This window comes from Dendrobates tinctorius, unplaced genomic scaffold (genome assembly GCF_039654945.1).
Source record: "Dendrobates tinctorius isolate UK_male_01 unplaced genomic scaffold, ASM3965494v1 ptg000039l, whole genome shotgun sequence".
NCBI classification, from domain to species: Eukaryota; Metazoa; Chordata; class Amphibia; order Anura; family Dendrobatidae; genus Dendrobates; species Dendrobates tinctorius.
Window position 1 is genome coordinate 9860474 of NW_027361707.1, and position 26069 is coordinate 9886542.

At 49.5% G+C, this 26069-nt stretch overlaps 1 protein-coding gene across 6 annotated transcripts in view; it reads right to left on the minus strand.

The window, feature by feature from the left end:
* The window catches only part of RNF4 (ring finger protein 4), a 137880-nt gene that overhangs the window by 105093 nt on the left and 6718 nt on the right, over positions 1-26069 (minus strand). For 5 of the 6 annotated variants that reach the window (XR_012231946.1, XR_012231943.1, XR_012231945.1 and 2 more), the window contains exon 2: positions 2853-2927. The gene's annotated coding sequence lies outside the window, so the exon portion shown is untranslated. Of the gene's footprint in view, positions 1-2816; positions 2928-26069 lie in introns of all 6 variants that reach the window. The other variant, XR_012231947.1, reaches the window with a different exon arrangement.

Below are 26069 nucleotides of genomic sequence, written 5' to 3' on the forward strand. Positions count from 1 at the left end.
TAAGGACTCCCATATCCAAATCAATAGGCAGCTTACCAGGCCTTGCTCTCATTAGGTAGGCTGGAGTGCAGCTGGTGGAATTCACAGAAATGTGGTTGTAGAGGTCTACCAGATCTGGCAACTTTTCTGGCTACAGATTCCTCTCTTCCAAAGGCAAGGTCTTCAGCAGGTCGATCACCACCTGGTTCATCTTTTCACACATGCCATTGGTCTGTGGATGATACAGTGTTGTCCTGATCTTCTTACAACCGTACAAGTTACAGAATTCCTGGAACACTTCTGCCTCAAAGGCGGGACCTTGATCTGTAAGCACTTGCTCAGGATATCCATGTGGTCTACAGAAGTGCTGTTGAAAGGCTCTGGCTGCTGTCCTGGCTGTTTGATCTTTGACAGGCACAACTACCAGGAATCTTGAGTAGTGGTCCACGATGGTAAGAGCATAGATTTAGCCTGAACGGCTTGGGACCAGCTTCACATGGTCCAGGGCGACCAACTCAAGTGGCTGTTTGGTTATTATTGGCTGTAGAGGAGCTCTCTGGCTGTTTCGATCCTTTCTGCGCTGGTTACATTGTCCACACTCCCGGCACCACCTTTCAATGACTTTCCTCATACCAACCCAGTAGAATCTCTCCCAGAGCAAGGCTTCCAACTTCTTCCATCCGAAGTGTCCAGCTCCATTGTGGTATGCTTCCAAGACCATTGATGCCTCTCTCTTTGGGACTATCACCTGCCAGACCAGCTCATGAGTGCGGGCATTGATACTCCTCCAACACAGCTTTCCTTCATAAATGAACAGCCGGCCTCTCTCCTTCCACAACTGCTGGGTTTCTTCAGGAGCATCCGACTCTGGACGTGAGTCAGCTTGTGACAGTAGCTCCTTCACCAGGCGGACTGCGGGGTCATTATCCTGAGTTTCTGCCCAGTCATGATGGGGCAATGGATTTAGGGTGACCTCTTTCAAGCCAGACCGTCTGTTTCTCACTCCTTGATCATGTTGGGCCGCAAGTGGCCGGTGGAAGGGAGGTAACTCTATTTCTTCAAGAGCCTCAGGGTCTTCTCCTGCATCTGGCAGATTAGGCATTCTGGACAGCGCATCAGCATTGGCATTCTTATTCCCTGCTCGGTACTTGATGGTAAATTCATAGCTAGACAGCCGAGCCATCCATCACTGCTCCAGTGCACCTAGTTTTGCAGTTTCCAAGTGAGTCAACGGGTTGTTGTCCGTGAAGATGGTAAACTTGGCTGAAGCTGGGGAATGCTTGAATCTTTCAGTCACAGCACAGACTATGGCGAGGAACTCCAGTTTGAAGGAACTGTAGTTGTCAGAGTTCCTTTCAGTGGGATGAAGCTTCCTGCTGGCGTAGGACATCACCCTTTCTTTGCCATTCTGTACCTGTGACAGTACTGCTCCAAGCCCCACGTTGCTGGCATCAACACAAAGGGCTGGTCATAATCTGGGTAGGCCAGAACTTCATCTCCTGTGAGAGCCATCTTCAGTCGGGTGAAGGACCTCTCCAGTTCCTCATTCCATTCAAAGGTGGAATTCTTCTGTTTGGCTTTCTTGGATTGCCCCACCAAAAGATTTTGCATAGGGGTGGCTATATCAGTGAAGCCTTTGATGAATCTTCGGTAGTAACCTACCAGTCCGAGGAATTGGCGTACTTCATGGAGGTTGCTGGGCTTCGGCCAGTCCCGGATGACTGTGACTTTGTCAGGATCTGGTGTCACACCTTCTGCACTCACTACATGACCGAGGTACTGTACTTTGGGCTTCAGGAGGTGGCATTTGGAAGGCTTCACCTTCAGGCCAAAGTTGGACAAGGCTTCAAACACCTCAGCCAGGTGCTCCAGATGGTCTTCATAAGTCTTGGAGAAAACAATGACATCATCAAGGTACAACAGGACTGTCTCAAAGTTCATGTGTGCCAGGCAGCACTCCATCAGCCGTTGAAATGTTCCTGGAGCGGTGCAGAGCCCGAATGGCATATAGTTGAACTCACAGAGACCCATTGGGTTGGTAAATGCTGTTTTCTCCTTGTCTGCCTCTGCCACGGGAACCTGCCAATACCCACTAGTGAGATCCAAGGTGGAAAAATAGTTAGCAGTTTTAAGTGCAGCTAATAATTCCTCAATTCTGGGTAATGGGTAGGCATCTTTATGTGTAATGCTGTTAATTTTCCTGTAATCAACACACATTCTCATGGTACCATCATTTTTCTTTACAAAAACTATTGGAGCTGCCCAGGGGCTACAAAAGTCTCAGATAACCCCTGCTTCCTTCATCTCTCTCAACATACTCTTAGCACATTGGTATTGTGTTGGGGGTATAGGCCGGTACCTTTCTTTTATGGGTGGATGATCTCCATTGGGGATATAATGTTGAACCCCTTTTGCCTTCCCAAAATCTAGAGGGTGTTTACGGAATACCCGCTCATACTCCTGGGTCACCCTGTAAACCCCATTTTTCTGGTATGAAGGTGTAGAGTCAGTCCCCACCTGCAGTTGCTGGCACCACTCCTCCAGCTGCTTTACAGAGCCATTGTCCTCCACCTGGTCGGATGAGACCAAGGGCTCTGCTGCCTTCATGGCGTTGTTGCTTACAGTAAGCAGCTTAGCAATTGTGGCATACCGAGGTATTGTGGCTTCCTCCTCCCCACAATTCAAAAGGCATACAGGCACTCTCCCTTTACGTACATCAACCACCCCTCTGGCTCTACCAATGCCTGGTAATCTTTTCCTCTGAGGCCTATGGCTGCCCGACACCAAATCAACATTTCACATCTGGGGGGTATTGCAATGGGGAAAGCATCACTCACTCTGACGCTGCCAATTTCTCCGCCAGAGAGTTCTACCTGCTGTCTTTGCATCAGGGCCTTGATCTCCTTCTGCAGGACTCGTTGTTCACTGGAACCAGCAGTCTCAGCCACCTGTTGTCAGAAAGACAATTTTCAATTACATTTGTACCAAGAGTCATCATAGGATTACATTCACGTCAATCAATATCCACAACTATCAGACCTTGAGATTTTAGCTCTACCCGACCTACATTAACAGTAATTTCTTTACATCCTATCTGCGGCAAAGACTGACCATTACTGGCAACTACTGTCAGTTCATCAGTTGGGCCATGGGTAAGTTCAGAGTCAGCCCAATACCGCTTGTAAAGGATATACGGCATAGTGGTCACCTGCGAGCCAGTGTCCAGCAAAGCGTTCATGGGGATGCCGTGAATCCCCACTGGAAGGATCGGTCTCCCTCCAACATACTTGGCTTGCCAGTTCCTTGGGCGTTGTGGTCCTACTCCTGGGGGTTGGCCCTCTGCCCCAGGGGTTACTCGTTTAAAGGACAGAATCATGCAAGATGACCTGCCTTGTGGCAGCGACGACAGATGACACGTCTGTCCTGATCATAGCGATCGTTGTTCCTCCCTCGGAGTGGCGGGGTTCTCCTCTTCCAGAGCCACGGGACATCCTCTGGGCTGGAAGCAAGCTGGATCTTCTCCTTGGAGGACACCTGCAGGGACTACACGGTTTTAGTAAGCGCGGCCATACCTTTGGTCAACTCCTGGACCTGAAGATGCAGCTCTTCTGTTGGATCTTTACCCAGAGTCTGTGCATCAGCATCCACAGGGATGGAAGGGAAAGATGTTGCTTCCTGGTGGTAGGTGATCGCTGGGCGCCTAGGGGGCGCTGGACGGTTGACAGTTGGTTCCTGCAGTACCCGAATAGCCCTGTCCTTGAAATCAGCAAAGTCCAGGTCAGGGTTTTGTAGGGTGATGATGCGCAGCTGGCTCTGTGGGTACTGGATAGGAGTCCTTCAATGAACTGCTCCTTTAACAGTTTGTCTTCCTCTTTCACACTGTCAGGATCAATTTGCTTGACGGCTCGCAGCGCCTCCTGCATGTTAAGAGCATAGTCCCTTATACTGTCCTGCACTTTCTGTTTACAGCCAAAGAACCTCATCTTGATTTCACCCGTGGTGCAAAGGTCCTTCTTAGCTTAGCCAAAATCTTTTTAACAGTCTCTTTATCAGTGTCCTGCGAGGCTTTTACTTCTCTCTGTGCTGCACCTGTTAGCTGCCCAATCAGGATGTTCACCTTCTGGCTTTCAGATAGAGGATACATATCAGGCTTTAGACAGAGACCAGGTTACTGCCCAACAGCTCAGGGGGCAAGCACACAGGGTGGTTGGATGATACCCAGCGTCTTACCTCGCAGAGGCAGGCTGGAGCACCACGTGGGTGCAGGCAAAACCGGGTCCAGGACCTGCGGGGACGGCAGAGCGGTATGGAAGCGCTCAGAGCCCGCAGGACCTGCGGTCATGTGACCGCGCGTCAGAAGGAGGGGGCGGAGCTATCGCTGAGCTCCCACAACGCTACTGTGACAGGTGACAAGGGAGAGACAGAGAGTGGTCAAACAAAGCCAAGGTTCATACACAGTGCGGGCAGGCACGGTACAGGAGGAATAATCAGAAGGGAGGTCAGACAAAGCCAGAGGTCATACACAGTACGGGCAGGCACGGTACAGGAGGGATAATCAGAAGGGAGGTCAGACAAAGCCAAGGGTCATACACAGCACGGGCAAAGCAGGTACAGAGTCAGCAAACCAAAGACGTAAACCGTAACAGAACAGGGTCAGAATACCAGGCAGACAGACAATGATTGGCGTGCAGCACGGATAGAGCAGGGTCGGGCACGCTCAGATAGGAGTATAAGCGACAGGGGACGGCTCTCCCCTGATGCTATAAGAACCCTCCTCAGATCCACATTCTTTCAGTCCCCCTTGTTCACATCTGGCAGCTGTCAATTTGCCTCCAACACTTTTCCTTTCACTTTTTCCCCATTATGTAGATAGGGGCAAAATTGTTTGGTGAATTGGAACGCCCGGGGTTAAAATTTCACCTCACAACATAGCCTATGACGCTCTCGGGGTCCAGACGTGTGACTGTGCAAAATTTTGTGGCTGTAGCTGCGACGGTGCAGATGCCAATACATACATACACTTTTCTCCCATTATGTAGATAGGGGCAAAATTGTTTGGTGAATTGGAACGCGCGGGGTTAAAATTTCACCTCACAACATAGCCTATGATGCTCTCGGGGTCCTGATGTATGACTGTGCCAAATTTTGTGGCTGTAGCTGCGACGGTGCGGATGCCAATCCTCCCGGACACACCCACCCACATTGAGCTTTGTATATTAGACTAGCTGAAGAGCTCGGCGTTGCCCGGCATAGTAACCAACTGTGGTTAGTTATAACAAATTATAATGATTATATTGCACATAAGAACATTTCACATCATATATTCAACACTACAGATTTGAAACACAAATTAACTAATAAACAATTACCCAAGTATCCTCTCCTGTGTGATACTTTCTGCTGAGCTGTGTATCTAATCCTATCGTGTGTTACTGACTGCTCAGCCATGTATCTAATCCTATCCTGTGTGATACTGACTGCTGAGCAGTGTATCTAATCCTATCTTGTGTGATACTGACTGCTGAGCTGTGTATCTAATCCTATCCTGTGTGATACTGACTGCTGAGCTGTGTATCTAATCCTATCCTGTGTGATACTGACTGCTGAGCTGTGTATCTAATCCTATCCTGTGTGATACCGTCTGCTGAGCCGTGTATCTAAGCCTATCCTGTGTGATACTGACTGCTGAGCCGTGTAACTAATCCTCTCCTGTGTGATACTGACTGCTGAGCCATGTATCTAATCCTATCCTGTGTGATACTGACTGCTGAGCCATGTGTCTATTCCTCTCCTGTGTGATACTGACTGCTCAGCCGTATATCTAATCCTATCCTGTGTGATACTGACTGCTGAGCCGTGTATCTAACCCTATCCTATGTGATACTGACTGCTGAGCTGTGTATCTAATCCTATTCTGTGTGATACAGACTGCTGAGCCGTGTACCTAATCCTATCATGTGTTACTGACTGCTCAGCCGTGTATCTAATCCTATCCTGTGTGATACCGTCTACTGAGCCGTGTATCTAATCCTATCCTGTGTGATACTGACTGCTGAGCCGTGTACCCAATCCAATCCTGTGTGATACTGACTGCTGAGCTGTGTATCTAATCCTATCCTGTGTGATACTGACTGCTCAGCCGTGTATCTAATCCTATCCTGTGTGATACTGACTGCTGACCTGTTTATCTAATCCTATGTGATACTTACTGCTGAGCTGTGTATCTAACCCTATCCTGTGTGATACTGACTGCTGAGCTGTGTATCTAATCCTATCCTGTGTGATACTGACTGCTCAGCCGTGTATCTAATCCTATCCTGTGTGATACTGACTGCTGAGCTGTTTATCTAATCCTATCCTATGTGATACTGACTGCTGAGCTGTTTATCTAATCCTATCCTATGTGATACTGACTGCTGAGCTGTGTATCTAATCCTATCCTGTGTGATACTGACTGCTGAGCTGTGTATCTAATCCTATCCTGTGTGATACTGACTGCTGAGCCGTGTATCTAATCCTATCCTGTGTGATACTGACTGCTGAGCTGTGTATCTAATCCTATCCTGTGTGATACTGACTGCTGAGCTGTGTATCTAATCCTATCCTGTGTGATACTGACTGCTGAGCTGTGTATCTAATCCTCTCCTGTGTGATACTGACTGCTGAGCTGCATATCTAATCCTCCCCTGTGTGATGCTGACTGCTGAGCTGTGTATCTAATCCTATCCTGTGTGATACTGACTGCTGAGCCGTGTATCTAATCCTATCCTGTGTGATACTGACTGCTGAGCCGTGTATCTAATCCTATCCTGTGTGATACTGACTGCTGAGCCGTGTATCTAATCCTATCCTGTGTGATACTGACTGCTGAGCCGTGTATCTAATCCTATCCTGTGTGATACTGACTGCTGAGCTGTGTATCTAATCCTATCCTGTGTGATACTGGGCTCTCCCTGCAGTCTGTGTCAGAGGGTGGTCTGTGCTGGCACGGTAATACATTGTGTTATTTCCAGCTTTACAGAAGGACGATAACACCATAGAAATGATAAGAATAATAGGCCTCAGTTACCACAACTGTCTACAAAGGAAACTGTTGCTGATAGCAACCAATCACAGCTCATTTTTCATCTTTTAAACAGCTCTGGGACAGCGTGGCGAGTTTTGAGTGGCGACTTTTGTGTTCCGACTTTTATGTGGCGAGGTTGGTGTATGTGTGCTGAAATGTGTGCTGAGGGTGGTCTATGTGGGGAAGCACGTGGTAGTGTGTGGTGCATTTTGTGTGTGTGTTCATATCCCCGTGTGTGGTGAGTATCCCATGTCAGGGCCCCACCTTAGCAACTGTACGGTATATACTCTTTGGCGCCATCGCTCTCATTCTTTCAGTCCCCCTTGTTCACATCTGGCAGCTGTCAATTTGCCACCAACACTTTTCCTTTCACTTTTTCCCCATTATGCAGATAGGGGCAAAATTGTTTGGTGAATTGGAACGCGTGGGGTTAAAATTTCGCCTCCCAACATAGCCTATGACGCTCTCGGGGTCCAGATGTGTGACTGTGCAAAATTTTGTGGCTGTAGCTGCGACGGTGCGGATGCCTATCCCGGACACACACATACATATATACATACATACATATATACACCCACACCCACATTCAGCTTTATATATTAGATTTATATACATGCATACATCATGCATACATATTCGTATATATGTGTCTATATATTATATACATGGATATATGTATGCATACTGTATATACACATGATTGGACGCTGTGTATAGGTGATAATTGTTGGTCATTTATCTAATAATGTATCAGAAATTAATAATTCTGGAATCCTATTAGTCGTTATCTCAGCTGCTTCAATCGTTTTCTTACGTTGCTTTGTGAGCGTGCTGGATATCAGTCTGTGCAATGCATCGCGCGGCCTGTAGATGGCGATATAGACTAGTCACAGATGAGTGGGTGAGGAGGAGTACATACGACAAAAGTGGACAGAGACTGATCACAACTGATATTGATTGACCACATGGTGTGTATCTAACCCCTTACGGACATAGGCTGTCCATGTACTGTACATCTCACGTTAGGCACCACTTTATGGCCTGCTCCATGCAATGTGTCTCACAAATAAATTGACATTTGCTGCAGTTTAAAGGGTTATTCTCATCTTGGGTAAAAACAAGCAACTTTGCAATTGAGCTGTTATTAAAAATCCTTTCCTTTCTCAAAAGTGGAGCAATTTTTAAATGGAATCTGTCACCACATTTTAGCCCTATCAGCTGCCGGCACCGCCATCAGGGGCTTATCTACCGCATTCTGTATGGCTGTAGATAAGCCCCCGATGTAACCTGAACGATAAGAAAAACGAGTTATATTATACTCACCCTGGCGTCTGGTCCGGTCCAGCGCCTCCCATCTTCATACGATGCTGTCCTCCTTCTTTCTTCTGCCTCGGCTCCGGCACAGGCGTACTTTATCTGCCCTGTTAAGGGCAGAGTAAAGTACTGCACTGCGCAGGCGCCGCACCTCTCCGACCTTTCCGGGCACCTGCGCAATGTAAAAGTACAAAAACACTCAAAGACAAGGGGAATAAGGGGATGGGGAGGAGAGGAACATCGGAGAGCATCTTGAGGTGTAACCTTACCCATCCCCTATAAGGTCTAGGTAATCTGCTGAGGATCTAAATTCCAGCCAGCAAAACCACGTTTTATAGAATTTATCATGAGTGTTGTTGATCGTTGAGGTGAGCTCCTACATCACCATGATCTCGTTTATTTTAGAGAACCAAAGTGAGACTGTAGGGGTGCTGTCACTTTTCCATAGAGATACATGTTCTAGCAGACGTAATCAAATGCCTCAGAATTGAGTTTTTATACAAGATGTCACTGAGCTGAAGGAGAGCGACAGCCGGGTCAAGGTCAGAAATGAGATCTGAGAAATCTACGAATCACTAGCTGTACTATTTCCCAGATAGGCGACAGGAATTTACAGGAACATAAAATATGAAGAAGGCGGCCATCCTCCCCACACCTCCAATATATAGGACTGACCTCTGGAAATACAGAGTGTAGGCGAGTGGGAACTCTGTACCATCGAGAGAGTAATTTGTACCCGGCCTCTTGAAATCGTGAGCTGATGGATGTTTTATGTGTCAAGGTAAAGATACGCCTCCATTGATCTTTTGTCAAGGTGCAATTCAGGTCCATCTCCCATTGGGTTTGAAAAAAGTGTTTTAGGTTGATCTGGGGGTTCCATCAGGAGGGAATATGAGAATGACAAAGTGTGTCTTAAGTGGCCGGTCTTTGAACATTCCTTCTCGAAAATTGTTTTCTCATTTTTATAAAAGGCTCTAGATGGCAGAGAATGGAAAAAATGAGTAAGTTGCCCAATTCTCCAGTGTCCTAATGGTGGAGCTGATACAACAACGTGAAGGTGGTATTTTGACAGCCAAATGTTCTCTTGTTCAAAATGTGACACTCTAAAATTGCCTTTTTAAAAACAGAAGTAAAAAACCTAGTCCCCCATTCCCGCGGGAACTTCCTTCCTTTATCATGTGGGTTTGGGTGGTGAGAATATGGTGGCGCGTGCAGGAGGCGCCAGTGTTAGGGATAGCAGCCCGGGGTCCACCCTGCAGAGAATGTTACCTGCTGCTCGGTAATGGCGGAGGATATACGGGAACTAATAAAGGAACACACGCGGGTTAATGTCACCCTGTGTGCACTGGAGCGAGTTCTGTTGCTCCACAGAACCGCGTAGCCGCAGAGTGTAATCAGCGGAGCCTGTTAAGCTCAGGTCTCAGCCGGATGAGCGCTAGTATGCAGACACAGGACTCTGCCCCAAGGACACGGGGTTAGAGTGCCTCTAGTCCACTAGTGCTCGGTGCCGCAGCCGCGGTGCCAGCAAGGAAGCAACTGAAATAGTAACGCACCAAGTGCGCACTGCACCGCTCTGGCAGACGCCACTAACCACCCTGACTAGGGTAAAGAAAGCGCTAGACTGTGCATGGCGTTGCGTAGGCGGATGCAGTCACTTAGGCTATGTGCACACAGAGTTTTCTGGCTCTGCAGATTTTGTAGTAAAAACCGCAGATAAAGTCCTGCGGTTTATCTGCGGTTTTCCCTGCGGTTTTACACCTCATAATGGATGAGGTGTGAAACTGCAGTGCTTCTGCACTAAAGAATTGACATGCTGCGGATTGTAAACCGCAGCAAAACCGCGCGGAAAAATCCTCAGCATGTGCACAGCGTTTTCCAGTTTACCATTGAAAACAATGGTACTGTACAACGCACCTAAATCTGCTGCGGACACGCAGCTGCAGAAACGCTGCGGATCCGCAGCAGAATCTGCACCGTGTGCACATACCCTTAGGTGCCTTTGCTGAATGGCACAATATGGCGCGAAGAGAGGTGCTGTGAGTTGGAAGCACTGTGGCACTACAAGGAGCTGACTCTGACTCTAATAGCCCTATAACATGTGTATCCAAGGGAGGGGAGTCATAAGTCAGTCACCAGATACATGCATCCCTCATCACTCACACAAAATATAATAAGGGTCTATACTAACACATGGCCGCTCGGCCATGCAAACCTTTTATAGCATCATCCTTCCTGATGGTCCAATCCGAGCCACTTCAGGACCTGAGCATGTGACCTCCGACCTCCAATGAGAGTTCGTCCCATGGGCATGCTCAGTAGGCTGCAAAAAGGACTTAGACTCTGGAGCTGCTCGCTTCTGGCTAGTGCGGTTTCACGTCGCCGTTGGACTCGGTGGCTGGTGCTCCTGCCTTGGCCGCTGGGAGGCGTCGGACTCCTTCGACTACTGTCACTTCGCCGTTGGACTCGGTGGCTGGTGCTCCTGCCTCGGCCGCTGGGAGGCGCCGGACTCCTTCGACTGGTGGTGCCGGTGATAGGAGGGCTATATCCTCATATGGTCTCGCTCCTTTGACGCATGTCTCTGTCGTTGGGCATCACCATGTTTCTCCTGTGGGTGATGTTGGTGACAGAGAAGGGATCCCTGCGCAGGCGTCTGGTGGGCGCAGGCTTCGCTCTTCTGTCACAGATGAAGTGGGTGGTGCCAGTCGTGCATCGCCATCTGGCCTGGTTCTGGGGGCGGTCCAGATTAGGTCATCAAGCTGTGAGCCTGTGAGAGGTAGCCGTGTCCTTCAAATACTTTGGAGCTTGTGTAATAAAGTGCAGGAGATGAGTATGTCACCACAGAACAGACGGATCAACAGTTAAAGAGAGGTTTATTTACAGGGGATAACACTGGCAGAATTAACAGTATAAATATGAATATTATGAAAGCGAGTTAAGCAAGCAGACAAAAAGCATGAACAGTATTAAACAGTAATAAGGGTAGTTTTCCTATGGAGGAACTTATCAGTCTGAAGGGGTCTTGATTGAAGGGTCACTCTTCTCCAACGTTGGCGCCGAATCACCAGCAGCGCTTGTCATCTGAAGTACTCTGTATCCTGTGCCTTTAACAATGTCCAGCCGAGATATGAGGGGTTACTGCGGGAGCCAGAGGTGTATGAGACAAACGATATCCCCTATGCTCCAGGTCCTTCTTTCCAACTCCGCAGCGGTGCTTTCTCACCGGAATCAGGGGCTCTGCATTAACACAAGGGTCACCGGAACTTCGTACGTGGTACAGTCTCTCTAAGCAGGTCACAGCCCTGTCACTGGGTGCAGTCTCATTGCAGGGAAAAGTCTCAGCGCAGAACGCAGTCTCTTTGCAAGTAAAAGTCTTAGCACAGAGCGCAGTTTCTTTGCAGGGAAACGTCTTAGCACAGAGCGCAGTCTCTTTACAGAGAAACGTCTTATCACAGGGGTGAGTGCGCAACCTTCCTGACACTGCAGTACCTGGGTTCACGTACTCACAGTCTACAGTCTTTGCACGCGGTCACTCTGACTCTGGCTGTTGTACCATAGATCTCTCTCCCGGTCTGGGTCAGCGTCCTCCCCTGTCTGCTGTCTCCGCTGCTCTGAGGAAAACCCGCACACTTTTCCCGCTCTCAGCTCTCCTCCCTTCCTGTTCCTGGCCGCTGAAGAGGCTGCTTTTGTGTCCCCCGGGGAACCTGCTGCCCTGCTCAATGGTTCCGGGCACGGAGCAGAGGAGGCAACTCTCTCTCGGCTATTCCTGTACTTCACCCCCTTACACCTGTCCTACAGGTCGCCAGATACAGTCTTGGTTTCCCCAGTGATCTAGTGTTTAATTACTATTTTGACTCTGACCTTAGCCTGGATTTTGCCTGCCGATTTTGCACCTCTGCTGCTCGCCCGGTTTTGACTTTGACTCCTGACTACGCTTTTGGTTCCGTTTATTAGTCCCTTCCTGGCGACCGTCCTGCTCCGGTCCGCTGCTCTCATAGGCAGCCAGCTCTTGGGCTCCACTGTAATTCCAGATCCCTGTATGGGGGTAAAGGGTCTCGGGGTTTCTTGGGGTGCTGTCTTACTTGCAGCTCAGACTCGCAACAGACGGACGTTACATTATATCTGGCCCAAAACCGTTTTTATATATCCAGAATATATATAAAAGCATTACCTTACCTTTTCCCTGAAGTTTTTTTTTCCCTCCTCTCTTTCTCTGAGTTGATTCTGTGGCTAAAGCACCTGTGTCCTGCTTCATTGCTCAGTCCTGTGGAGGATCACTCCCATCATCTTGTACTAACATGCTGCACAAGCCACAGTCTGGAGACCTCTGGAAAAACGCTGGACGTCAGAGGTTTTCACTTCCGGGATGTCAGCACTTGGGTAGCTCTGGTCATGCCTGCCCAGGTGCCCAGGTATTGCCCGCTGATGCGGCCAAAGTCTTTTTACCTATTTCTTTGTCCTACCTTAAGAAATCTGTGTGTTTGGAGGCTTATGTAGATAGTGGTTCAGAAGGGAATTTCCTGGTAGCAAGGAATCTTGGCGTACCAATGCTAAGGCTTGATGCCCCCATTAGAACCACTACGATTAATGTCACACCTATTGCCCAGGGTGTAGTGGAGTTTCACTAAGGAAGTATTAATGTCAGTGGGATCATTACATGCTGAACATGTGTCATTTTTCGTTATCAATAATTTATCATCCGCAGTTGTTCTGGGTATGCCATGGTTACGCAAACATAATCCAGTTATAGACTGGCACTCGGGTGATATCGTGCACTGGAGCCCAGAATGTCAGGACAACTGTATATCGCTATCAGTGAACCAAGTTAAAGCCAAACCTCCCTTTGTACCTTATGTTTTCAGGGATTATGAGTATGTCTTTTCTATATTGGAATCAGAGAAATTACCCCCTCACAGAGAGTACGATTGCCCCATAGACTTGATACCGGATTCTCGTCTCCCAAAGGGGAGAATATTTAGTCTCTCTGGTCCAGAACGTCAGGCCATGAAAGACTACATAGCAGACAGTTTACGAAAAGGGTTTGATAGACCATCCACCTCACCAGTTGGGGCCAGGTTCTTTTTTGTGGAAAAGAAAGATGGTGGCCTCAGACCTTGCATTGATTACCATGAGTTAAACGCCATCACTGTGAAAAACCAGTATCTGTTTCCACTCATACCTGATCTTTTTAATCAGCTGTTGGGAGCCCATTGGTTTACTAAGCTTGACCTCCAAGGAGCATATAATCCTGTCTGTATAAGGAAGGGAGATGAGTGGAAGACCGCGTTTAACACACCCCTCAGCCACTTTGAGTATCTCGTAATGCCGTTCGGACTCAGTAATGCACCTGCAGTATTTCAGAATTTTGTGAACGATATTTTCAGAGACATCTGTGGTGTATATGTGGTCGTTTATTTGGATGACATCCTGATTTATTCTGCTGACCTTATGACGCACGTCCAACATGTCTGTTCTGTCCTCTAGAGACTTTGAGAGCATTCTTTATTCGCCAAACTAGAGAAATGTGTCTTCATGACCAAGGAGATACAGTTTCTGGGGTATATTTTGTCAGCTAAAGGGTTTCGCATTGATCCTTCTAAAATCCAACCCATTAAGGAATGGGTACAACCCAAGTCTTTAAAGGCACTGCAGCGATTTCTGGGTTTCACTTACTACTATCGAAAATTCATTAAAGGTTTTTCTGAGATAGCCAAACCACTCACTGATTTGACTTGGAAAGGGGCGAATGTGGTTAACTGGAAGCCTGAAGCACTTCATGCGTTTTCCGTATTAAAGGAATGTTTCTCCTCTAACCTGATATTGGTTCAGCCTGATCTGGACCGCCCCTTTATTGTAGAGGTAGATGCCTCTGAAGTTGGAGTAGGAGCAGTGCTATCGCAAGGCACTGCAGCCCTCACTCAACTTCGTCCGTGTGCCTTTTTTCCCGAAAATTCTCTTCCACCGAGAGGAATTATGATATAGGTAATCGGGAGTTATTGGCAATCAAATAAGCCTTCGAGGAATGGCGCCACTTCCTCGAAGTTGCCAAACATAAGATCACCATAATTACTGACCACAAGAACCTGACCTACTTGGAGTCAGCAAAAAGACTGAATCCCAGACAGGCAAGGTGGGCCTGGTTCTTCTCTAGATTTGATTTTATCACTTTCCGACAGGGTACTAAAAATGTAAGGGCTGAGGCCCTTTCTCGAAGTTTTTGCCCCTCACAGGTCGAGGACTCTGAACCGACTCCAGTATTAGCCAAGGGGATAGTAATTTTGACTGTGTCTTTGGATCTTCTGAAAGAGATCCGTAGATCCCCAGAACAAGCCCCTGACACTACTCCTCCCCAAAAACTATTTGTCCTGGCCACATTCCGCCTCCAAGTTCTGAAGGAATCACATGATTCCGTCCTTGCAGGGCATCCAGGTATCAATAACACCATCAGACTTGTAACCAGGAATTTTTGGTGGCCAACTATAGTAAAGGACTGTAAGGACTATGTACTGGCTTGTGAAACCTGTGCTCGCGCTAAGTCTCCCCATAATCGCCCTGCCGGGTGGCTCCAGTCCTTGCCTACCCCTAAGGGTCCTTGGACTCATATCTCCATGGACTTTATTACTGACCTACCGCTCTCAGAAGGGAAGATGTGTATCTGGTTGGTGGTGGATAGATTCAGCAAGCAGTGTAATTTTGTTCCTCTGTCTGGATTACCTAATTCCGAGACCCTGAGCAACCTATTCATTACTCATGTTGTACGATTGCAGGGTGCTCCTGTGAATATTGTGTCCGACAGGGGCACCCAGATCATTTCAAAATTTTGGAGGGCATTCTGTAAACGGATTGGAATTGAATTGTCCTTTTCCTCTGCCTATCAACCTGAAACCAATGGTCAAACCGAGCGCACCAACCAAGCTCTTGAGTAGTATCTACGTTGTTATGTCTCTGAGCATCAGTCCGATTGGGTGGATCACCTGCCGCTAGCAGAGTTTGCCATGAATAATCACTGCCAGGAGTCCATCAAGACTACCCCTTTCTACTGTAATCATGGGCTGCAGCCGCGCTTTGCTTCGTTTTCTTCTAATATATCAGATTCCCCTGGGGTAGAAAGGTCCATAGATCAGTTAAAAACTATCTGGTAGGAAGTCAACGAAAACTTGAAAGGGGCTCAGACTAGACAAGCTTCTTCTGGTAATAGACGGCGCTCCAAGGGCCCGGACCTGGGAGTTGGGGACAAAGTTTGGCTTTCTACAAGGAATATTAAGCTCAAAGTGCCGTCTGCCAAATTAGGTCCCAGGTTTATTGTTCCGTATGAAATTATTGAGGTAATTAACCCAGTAGCCTTTCGTCTGAAGCTCCCTCAATGATTTAAGCTGCCCAATGTATTCCATAAGTCCCTTCTCAAATTGTACCGCTCTCCGATTCGTCCTGTCCAGTCGCCTCCTCCTCCAGTTTTGGTCGGGGGTGCTTTGGAATACGAAGTCCAAAGAATCCTTGATTCCCGCTTAGTGAGAATGTGGCGCCCCCAGGAGTATGGTCGCCACAGTGGCTATGCCTTCCTCCAGGGGAGGGTAATGCCAGGCTTGGAGGCAATGATGGGTCTCTCTCACAGTCAATCCATACATGCAACACAGTTCCACTCCAGGCCAGCAGGGGGAGCTCCGAACCAGGATTAAGGGGAGGAGTGCACTCTGTGGGCCAGGAGGAGGAAATAGTTAGTTAGTCTGCGGAGGGTGAAGTGTGCAGACGTGGAGTGAGAAGCTGGAGGTTGAGCTGCAGAAGACGAGCTCCCTCAGCTTGAGAGCGCAAGAACTGGAGTCTGGTCTCCACGGTGGTACGGATACTAACGGTCCTGCCACAGACACCAGAGGAGTAGGAGGCTGTAAATGCCCTACTCCCATCTAAGACTGGAGGCACAACAGCAAAACGGATAGAGAGCCGGGAATGAAGCGTACCTGATCAGGCTACAGCTGTCTGTCATACAAGTGAGAGTTCTAGGAACATCCTACAGGAGGAACTTCAGAGTAATTAAGTACAGGAGTGCTTCACACCACACAAGCGCTAGGAAGGAGACTGCACAGCCCGTCTGTGAGAGAGAATCTCTGAGTTGCTTCCAGGCTAGCCTGCTCTGTTCCCATCTGTAATCAGGACCCTGGACTGCAGTTATCAAGTAAAGGTACAGAAATTGCACCCCGCTGTGTCTTGTCTGCTTCCTACCCTGTCGGCACTGCTACATCCCCATGCCAACCACCTTTACACTGCCCTGGGGTTACAGCTTCACCTGTGGGGAGCCACACCATCTAAGCTGCAACACACCATCAGCCCCAGAGGATCTGCACGCAGCGTTGGCTAACATCTTACTTGCCAAATACCACAGGTGGTGTCACGAATTTTCCATATAAACTACATTACAAGCATCATCCGCCATTGATATTGGGCGCCCAGGGCCACGGACCGGGTCACCGCTGCTGTGACACATCTCCCCCTGACACCGGCCCTGGAACCGAGTACCCCACAGCCCTGGGAGGGCGACCCAAGAGGATCTGTGCAGTATCTGGTACATTGGAAGGGCTACAGTCCGGAGGAAAGGTCCTGGGTGCCTGCCAGTAACGTTCATTCCAAGGGGTTGATCAGGAAGTTTCATCTCCTTCATCCCAACAAACTGGGTTTTGAGGGTCCGGAGGCCCCTCTTGGGGGGGGTACTGTCATGTCACCATAGGACTCGGTGGCTGGGAAGCGCCGGACTCCTTCGACCACTGTCACGTCGCCGTTGGACTCGGTGGCTGGTGCTCCTGCCTCGGCCGCTGGGAGGCACCAGACTCCTTCGACTGGTGGTGCCGGTGATAGGAGGGCTATATCCTCATATGGTCCCGCTCCTTTGACGCATGCCTGTGTCATTGGGCATCGCCGTGTTTCTCCTGTGTGTGATGTTGGTGACAGAGAAGGGATCCCTGCGCAGGTGTCTGGTGGGTGCAGGCTTCACTCTTCTGTCAGAGGTGAAGTGGATGGTGCCAGTCGTGCATCGCCATCTAGCCTGGTTCTGGGGGCGGTCCAGATTAGGTCATCAAGCCGTGAGCCTGTGAGAGGTAGCCGTGTCCTTCAAATACTTTGGAGCCTGTCTTGCAGGCCGCCAGATTTAGTCTTGGTTTCCCCAGTGATCTAGTGTTTAATTACTATTTTGACTCTGACATTAGCCTGGATTTTTGACCCTTCTACAGCCTGCCGATTTTGTACCTCTGCTGCTCGCCTGGTTTTGACTTTGACTCCTGACTATGCTTTTCTACAGCTTGCCGATTTTGTACCTCTGCTGTTCGCCCGGTTTTGACTTTGACTCCTGACTACGCTTTCTGTCCCGTTTATTAGTCCCTTCCTGGCGACCGTCCTGCTCCGGTCTGCTGCTCTCATAGGCAGCTACCCCTTGGGCTCTGCTGTTATTTCAGATCCCTGTATGGGGGTAAAGGGTCTCGGGGTTTCTCGGGGTGCCGTCTTACTTGCAGCTCAGACTCGCAACAGATGGACGTTACATGCGGATTGCTTAAGCTGAACCAGAGGTGGCAGCAGCAACCAACCTAACAGCAATAGCTTGAGCAAGACGCTGGGAACGATGTCTTAGCTGAGCAGTCTCCTCTGCGGTTGGGACTGAATGGGAGACCGCAGAAGGCAAGGCTCGGGATTCCTCCTGTGCAGAGGCAGGAACCCGACGCCTAACATAACCCCCTCTCCTAGGGTCCCCCCCCCGAGCCGAGCCATACTCAAAGGCCTCAACGAGCAGAGGAGCACGGATGTTCTCCAAAGGTTCCCAGGTCTGATGCTCAGGGCCATGACCCTTCCAGTTCACCAGATAATATTTTTTGCCACATACCACCTGACACCCCACAATGGCTTTCCACTCATATTTGTCCGAGGACAAGCCTGATGTCCTGGCAGATGTCTCGGCGAACCGGGACATGTGAACGGGCTTAAGGAGGGAAACGTGGAAGGTGTCATTGATACCCAGGCGTGGAGGAAGGGCCAGCCGGTAGACCACAGGGTTAACCTGTTCGAGGATGTTGAAGGGACCTATGTAGCAAGGCGCGAACTTAGTGGACTCGACCCGCAGCCTGATGTTACGGGCGGAGAGCCACACTAAGTCACCAGGGGAGAAGGTCGGAGCAGGATGCCGGTGTGCGTCCGCAGTGACCCTCATTCTCTGCATGGAGGCCCGAATTGCATCCAGTCTGCCACCCTAGAGTCGGTGGATGACACGGGCATGGGCACAGGGACGCTCGGATGCTGGCCGTAGTTAAGGAGGAATGCGGTCTGACCGGTAGAGTCGGCCACAGCATTGTTCAAAGCGAACTCCGCCCATGGCAACAAGGATGCCCAGTCATCCTGCATGGCTGAGACAAAATGTTGTAGGTATGTGACCAGGGTCTGGCTGGCCCTCTCTACCAACCCGTTCGTCTCGGGATGATAGGCCGAGGAGAGATTCAGCTCAATGCTGAGCAGACGACAGCTCTCTCCAAAACCGAGACGCGAACTGGGGACCCCGGTCACTGACACTTTTGTCCGGCATGCCGTGTAGGCGGACGACGTGCTTGATGAACAGCGCTGCCAGGCCCCGTGCAGAAGGTAGCCGAGAGAGAGGCACCAGGTACACCATTTTAGAGAAATGGTCGGTGATGGCCCAAATAACCGTGCTGCCACTGGACTTAGGTAGACCCACCACAAAGTCCATACCGACCATCTACCAGGGCCTGTCCACCACCGGCAGGGGGTAAAGTAACCCAGCAGGTCACTGCCGAGAACTATTCTTGGCGCAGGAGACGCACGCCCGAATATAGTCTCTGACGTCACGGGCCATATGCGGCCCCCAGTACGTCCTCGCCAGGAGCTCAGATGTCCGCTTTGTCCCAAAGTGTCCACCCACCCTGGATGCATGAGCCCAAGAGAGAACCTCCGGTCGCAGATGGGCAAGGACAAAAGTCTTGCCCGGAGGTACCGACTCGAGGGCGACCGGAGCTACGGTCCTCAGACTCTCAGATGGGACAATCAGTCGAGGCTCCACCTCCTCCTCTGATGACACCACAGAGCGAGAAAGGGCATCGGCTCGGACCTTCTTCTCCCCAGAAAGGAAATGAAGGGTTAAATGAAACTGGGAGTAGAATAGGGACCATCTGGCCTGACGCGAATTTAACCGCTGGGCAGTCTGTAGTTAAACCAGGTTTTTGTGGTCGGTGAATACCTGGAAGGGAAACCGAGCCCCCTCCAGGAGATGTCTCCACTCTGAGAAGGCCAACTTCATTGCTAGCAACTCCCTGTCCCCCATGGAATAGTTCCTCTCCGCCGGTGAAAAGGTCTTGGAGAAGAAGAAGCAAGGCTGCTTCCGTCCCTGAGCATCCTTCTGGAAGAGGACCGCTTCGGCACCAACGGAGGAGGCATCCACCTCCAGCATGAAGGACTTATCCACATCGGGATGGTGTAGGATGGGAGTGCTGGCAAAGTGGGATTTGATGGAGAAGAAGGCCTTGGAGACCTGTTCCAACCACTCCTTGGGACTTGCTCCCTTCTTGGTGAGGGCTACCAAGGGAGCTACCAAGGTGGAGAAGTGAGGAATGAACTGGCGATAGTAGTTCACGAACCCCAGAAAGCTTTGCACCGCTTTGAGGGAGTGGGGTTCCTGCCAGTCCATTACCGCCTGCAGTTTGGCAGGATCCATAGCCAAACCCTGGGCAGAGATAATATAGCCCAGGAAAGGCAGGGACTCCTGCTCGAACAGGCACTTCTCCAACTTTGAGTAGAGGGATTTGGCCCGTAAGTGGTCGAAGACCTTGCAAACATCGCTCCGATGGGAGTCAATATCTGGTGAGAAGATGAGAATATCATCCAGACAGACCACCACCGAGGTGGAGAGCATATCTCGAAAGATATTGTTTACAAAGTCTTGGAAGACGGCTGGGGCATTACAGAGCCCAAAGGGCATGACTAGGTACTCGTAATGGCCATCCCTGGTGTTAAAGGCCGTCTTCCATTCGTCTCCCTCACGTATGCGTATCAGGTTATAAGCTCCCGGCAGATCCAGTTTGGAAAAAACCCTCGCTACCCGTAACCTATCGAACAGTTCTGATATACTTATTCTTAATGGTGATGGCGTTGAGACCCCTGTAATTGATGCAGGGATGTAATTCTCCATTCTTCTTTTGGTCAAAAAAGAATCCCGCTCCCGCGGGTGACACCGACTTCCTAATGAACCCTCTTGCCAGATTCTCCCTGATATACTGAGACATGGCCTCTGTCTCAAGGAGAGATAGGGGATAGACACGGCCCTGAGGAGGCTCAACACCGGGCAAGAGGTCAATAGGACAGTCGTAAGGGCGGTGCGGCGGAAGACTCTCCGACGCTTTCTTGAAGAAAACGTCTGCATACTGTCGATAGTGCTTGGGAAGCGAGGAGAGAAATGCTGGAACCTCTGTGGTGCAACTTGTACACAGTCCTTCAGACACCTGCCCTCACAGGACTTACTCCAACCGAGAATTTTCCCCGAGGACCACTCTATGTGAGGAGAGTGAAATCGTAGCCAGGGAACCCCTAGGAGGACCTGCTCGATGCGCTCGGGCATTACCAGGAGGGATAACGTTTCCTGATGGGAAGGAGACAGTGAGAGCCTCAGTGGAGCAGTCTGGTGAGTAATCTGAAAGGGTAGTGTCGCACTGTTCACCACTCTGATAGTGACTGGCTGGGGTAGCCAGACCAAGGGGATTGCATGTTGTTGGGCAAAGGCAGATGACATGAAGTTGCCTTCTGCCCCGGAGTCCACGCAAACTTCCACGACCAGAGTGGAAGAGTTGAATTCAAGCGTCCCCTTAAATGACAGCTTGGAGGAGAATGTCGCTGTGTATAGTAGGCCCCCTCCGACAACCACTAGACGCGAGCGCTTCCCGACCGCTGTGGGCACCCATTGACAAGGTGACCAAGTTGCCGACAACGGAAACAGACCATAGGTGCTCGCGCGGACCGGGACTTGGAACTCGTGCGGGACACCACTATGGGCTCTAGAGACTCGGGCTCGGACCAGGAGACTCCAGGGGTTTAGCGAAAGTTGGCGCCAACCTAAACCTCCGACTGGACTGGGAGCGCTCCTACCCTTGCTCCATGAAACGGAGGTTGATTCGGGTGGAGACAGTAATGAGCTCCTCCACAGTAGCGGGGACCTCCCTGGTGGCCAGGGCGTCTTTGACGTGATCAGCCAGGCCCCTCCAGAATATGGGTATAATAACCTTATCTGGCCACTCCTGCTCTGAGGCCAGAGTCCTGAAGAGGATGGCATATTGGCTGACCAAAGATGAGCCCTGAGTTAATGCCAGTAGTTGGAGTGCAGTGTCATGTGTGACCCGTGGTCCCAGAAAGAACTGCTTAAGAGTGACCAGGAACTGCGTGGCACTCTGTACCATGGGATCAACGCGCTCCCACAGCGGATTGGCCCACTCCAAGGCCCTGCCCGACAGGAGGGAGATGATGAATCCCATCTTGGCCCGCTCAGAAGGGAATTGTGTGGCCAGTAGCTCAAGCTGAATACCGCACTGGCTCACAAAACCCCTGCAAGAAGCACTATCACCTGAGAACTTCTTGGGCAGTGGGAGACGGGACAATGTCAGGACAGGAATGGCAGTGGAGACACGGGAGACAGCCTCTGTGACTGCCTGAACAGCGGCCGAAGTTACATCTGCAGCTGAGGTCGAATGCTCTAGAGCTGCCAACCTGCCCTCCAGCTGCTGGATGTACCTATGCAGTTGCTGGTGGTCCGCCATTACTAGCCAGACCCTGGCGCTAGTATACTGTTAGGGCTAGCGGAACGCACCGAGAAAAAAGAGATGGAATCAAGGTGCGTTCGCAGCCCGGGTTCCACCCTGCAGAGATGTTACTTGCTGCTCGGAAATGGCGGAGGATATACGGCAACTAATAAAGGAACACACGCGGGTTAATGTCACCCATTGTGCACTGGAGCGAGTTCTGTTGCTCCACAGAACCGCTTAGCCGCACAGTGTAAACAGCGGAGTCTGTTAAGCTCACAGGTCTCAGCCGGATGAGCGCTAGTATGCAGACACAGGACTCTGCCCGAAGGACACGGGGTTAGAGTCCCTCTAGTCAACTAGCGTGCAGCACCACATCTGCGGTGCCAGCAAGGAAGCAACTGAAATAGTAACACACCTAGTGCGCACTGCACCACTCTGGCGGACGCCACTAACCACCCTGACTAGGGTAAGGAAAGCGCTAGACTGCACACGGTGTCGTGCAGGCGGATGCAGTCACTTAGGTGCCTTGTGCTGAATGGCACAATATGGCGCTAAGAGAGGTGCTGTGAGTTGGAAGCACTGTGGCACTAGACTTAGCCACTACAAGGCGCTGACTCTCACTCTAATAGCCCTATAATATGCGTATCCAAGGGAGGGGAGTCATAATAAGTCAGTCACCAGTTACATGTATCCATCACCACTCACACAAAACATAATAATAAGAGTCTATACTAGCGCATGGCCGAGCGGCCATGCGAACCTTTTATAGCAGCGTCCTTCCGGGACCTTCCTGATGGTCAAATCTGAGCCGCTTGAGGACCTGAGCATGTGACCTCCGACTTCCAATGAGAGGTCTTCCCACGGGCATGCTCAGTTGGCTGCAAAAATGACAGACTCTAGAGCTGCTCGTTGCTTGAGCAAGATGCCGGGATTAACGTCTCTGCTGAGCTGCCTCTTCTGCGGTTGGGACTGAATGGGAGACCGCAGAAGGCAAGGCTCGGGATTCCTCCTGTGCAGAGCCAGGAATCTGACGCCTAACAGCCAGACTCCCTATAAAGATGGCTTATTACAAAGCTCTCCAGACTGTCAAAAAAAGATGAGAAATATATACCGTATATACTCGAATATAAGCCGAGATTTTCAGCCCAAAAAATTGGGCTGAAAGTCCCCCTCTCGTCTTATATTCGAGTCATATATAAAGGGGGTCAGAGGGGGAGGGGGGGCGGGGGTGTCAGGTCATACTTACCCGTCCTGACGCTGTGTCTTGATCCCCCAGCTTCTCCCCGTGCTCTCTCTTCCTGCCTTCAGCGGTCACGTGGTGCCGCTCATTAAAACTCATGAATATGCGCATATTCATGAGTTTTAATGAGCGGTACCACGTGACCGCTGAAGGCAGGAAGAGAGAGCGTGGAGAAGCTGGGGGCTCAAGACACAGCGTCAGGACGGGTAAGTATAGCGATACTCACCTGTCCTGCGTCCATGGCTGCTTGCTGCTGTCTGTCATCGGTCAGTGACTTCAGACAGCAGAGGGCGCTGTGACGTGGTTAGTGCGCGCCGCGCCCCCTGCAGTCTGAACGTCACTGACTGATGACGTGGCAGATAGCGGTGAGCAGCCATGGACGCAGGACACGTGAGTATCTCAGGTGCCAGCAGTGACACCGGCACATGACACCCAGCGAAGGAGAGGTGAGTATGTCATTTTTTTAATTTTTACATGCAGCAGCATGGGGGCAGCATATGGGGGAATAATCTATGGAGCTTCTTCTGGGGTCAGCATATGGGGGAACAATCTATGGAGCTTCTTATGGGGGCAGCATATGGGGGAATAATCTGGAGCTTCTTCTGGGGTCAGCATATGGGGGAACAATCTATGGAGCTTCTTATGGGGACACCATATGGGGGTATAATCTATGGAGCATTTCCCACCCTAGGCTTATACTCGAGTCAATAAGTTCTCCCAGTCTTTTGTGGCAAAATTAGGGGGGTCGGCTTATACTCGGGACGGCTTACTCGAGTATATACGGTAATACAAAAAACACGACACAGATCAGCTGTGCAGTGGAGGCAGAAGCCTGAAATTGTTAATATTCAGCCCTAGTTACAGGGGAAATCAGCAATCATAATCATGTATTTAGATAGAGAAATGCCTTTTTTTATGGCCTTATGGTGGGCACAATGTGTGGAATAAATAAAATAATTTAAAAAAGCAGGTGAACTACAGTTACTATAGGTCCAGAAATATTTGGACAGTGACTGAATCTTTATGATTTCAGCTCTGCAGGCCAATATTTTGGATTTAGAATGAAACAACTGAATTGAAGCTACAATTGAAGTGGAGACCTTCAGGTTTAATTAAAGGGGTTGAACAAAAATATCCTGTGACACATTTAGGAACTGCAAAACATTTTTCTACAAAGCCTCCTCATATCAGGGGCTCAAAACTAATTGGACAAACTAACTTTATCATAAATAAAATGTTCAGTTTTATACTTTCTAGAGAATCCATTGCAGGCAGTGATGGCCAGAAGTCTGGAAGCCATGGACATCACCAGATGCTTGGTTTCCACATTTGTGATGCTTTGCTGGCCTTTATTTTTACTTTGGTTGTTGCTTGTTTGTGGGTTTTTCTGCCTTAAGTTTTGTCTTAAACATGTGAAATGCCGCCCGATGGGGCTAAGATCTGGTGATGACGTAGCCATTGCTGAATATTCCACTTCTATACTTTTGCACTATGTATTGGGTCATTTTCCATCTGTCCTGTGAAGCTCCGTCCAATAAACCTTGCTGCATTTGGTTGAGTCTGAGCAGAAAGTATCACCTGTACACTCCATAATTTATCCTGTTGCTCCTGTCTTCAGTCACATAATCAATAAACACTAGTGACTCAGAGCCATTGGAAGCCAGACATGCCCGCGCCATCACACTGCCTCCACCATGCGTTACAGAGAGTGTGGTGTGGCGAGGATCATGAGTCATCCCAAGCCTTCTCCATACTTTCTCCTTCCCATCATTATTGGACAGGTCTGTCTTAGCTTCATCTGTCCATGAGTGCTTTTCAAGAACTGGGCGGCTTCTTCAGATTTTTTGGGGGAAAGTCTAATTTGACCTTTCTCTTTTTAAGACTGATTAATGGTTTGCACCTTGTGGTGAACCCTCTGTATTTTCTCTCATGGAAGTCTTCTCTTTACAGTAGACTTCGATAATTGACAAATACACCTTAAATAAAAACTAACTTTTATTAAGTAATATAAAACTATTTTACTCAAGAAAAAGGTGAAAAGTGTAACTTGCAAGATATGTTATGAATAAATACACATATACAGAGGGCTATAGAGGACAGGAAGTGGGCTCATATAGTATATATAGATAGTATTCCTGTAGCCCCCTGTCCAATGCAGTAGTACAGTATAGTATATAGCAACTACGGTTTACATTCAAGTGTTGTCTTGTCCTGACAGTAAAAAACTAATCAGAGGAAAGGTATCAGACGATTATAGCACAAAATCTAAAGCCTCAATCAAAAGAACATGTCTAATTTAATAGCCCCACTCTGCATAATGGCCCCCTTAGTAGCCCCTTCTCTGTATTATGCCCCCTTAGTAGCCCCCACTCTGTATTATGCCCCCTTAGTAGCCCCCACTCTGTATTATGCCCCCTTAGTAGCCCCCACTCTGTATTATGCCCCCACTCTGTGTTATGCCCCATTAGTAGCCCCCAACTCTGTATTATGCCCCCACTCTGTATTATGCCCCCTTAGTAGCCCCCACTCTGTATTATGCCCCTTTAGTAGCCCCCCACTCTGTATTGTATGGCCACGCGCGACTGGACACAGCGCCTCCAGCAGGGAGGATTTAGTTGACACGCGTGACCCTTAATACACCGCATCCAGTTGGGTGAATTTAAGTAATAAAACGTGGAGCTGGATACACTGCCTCCAACAG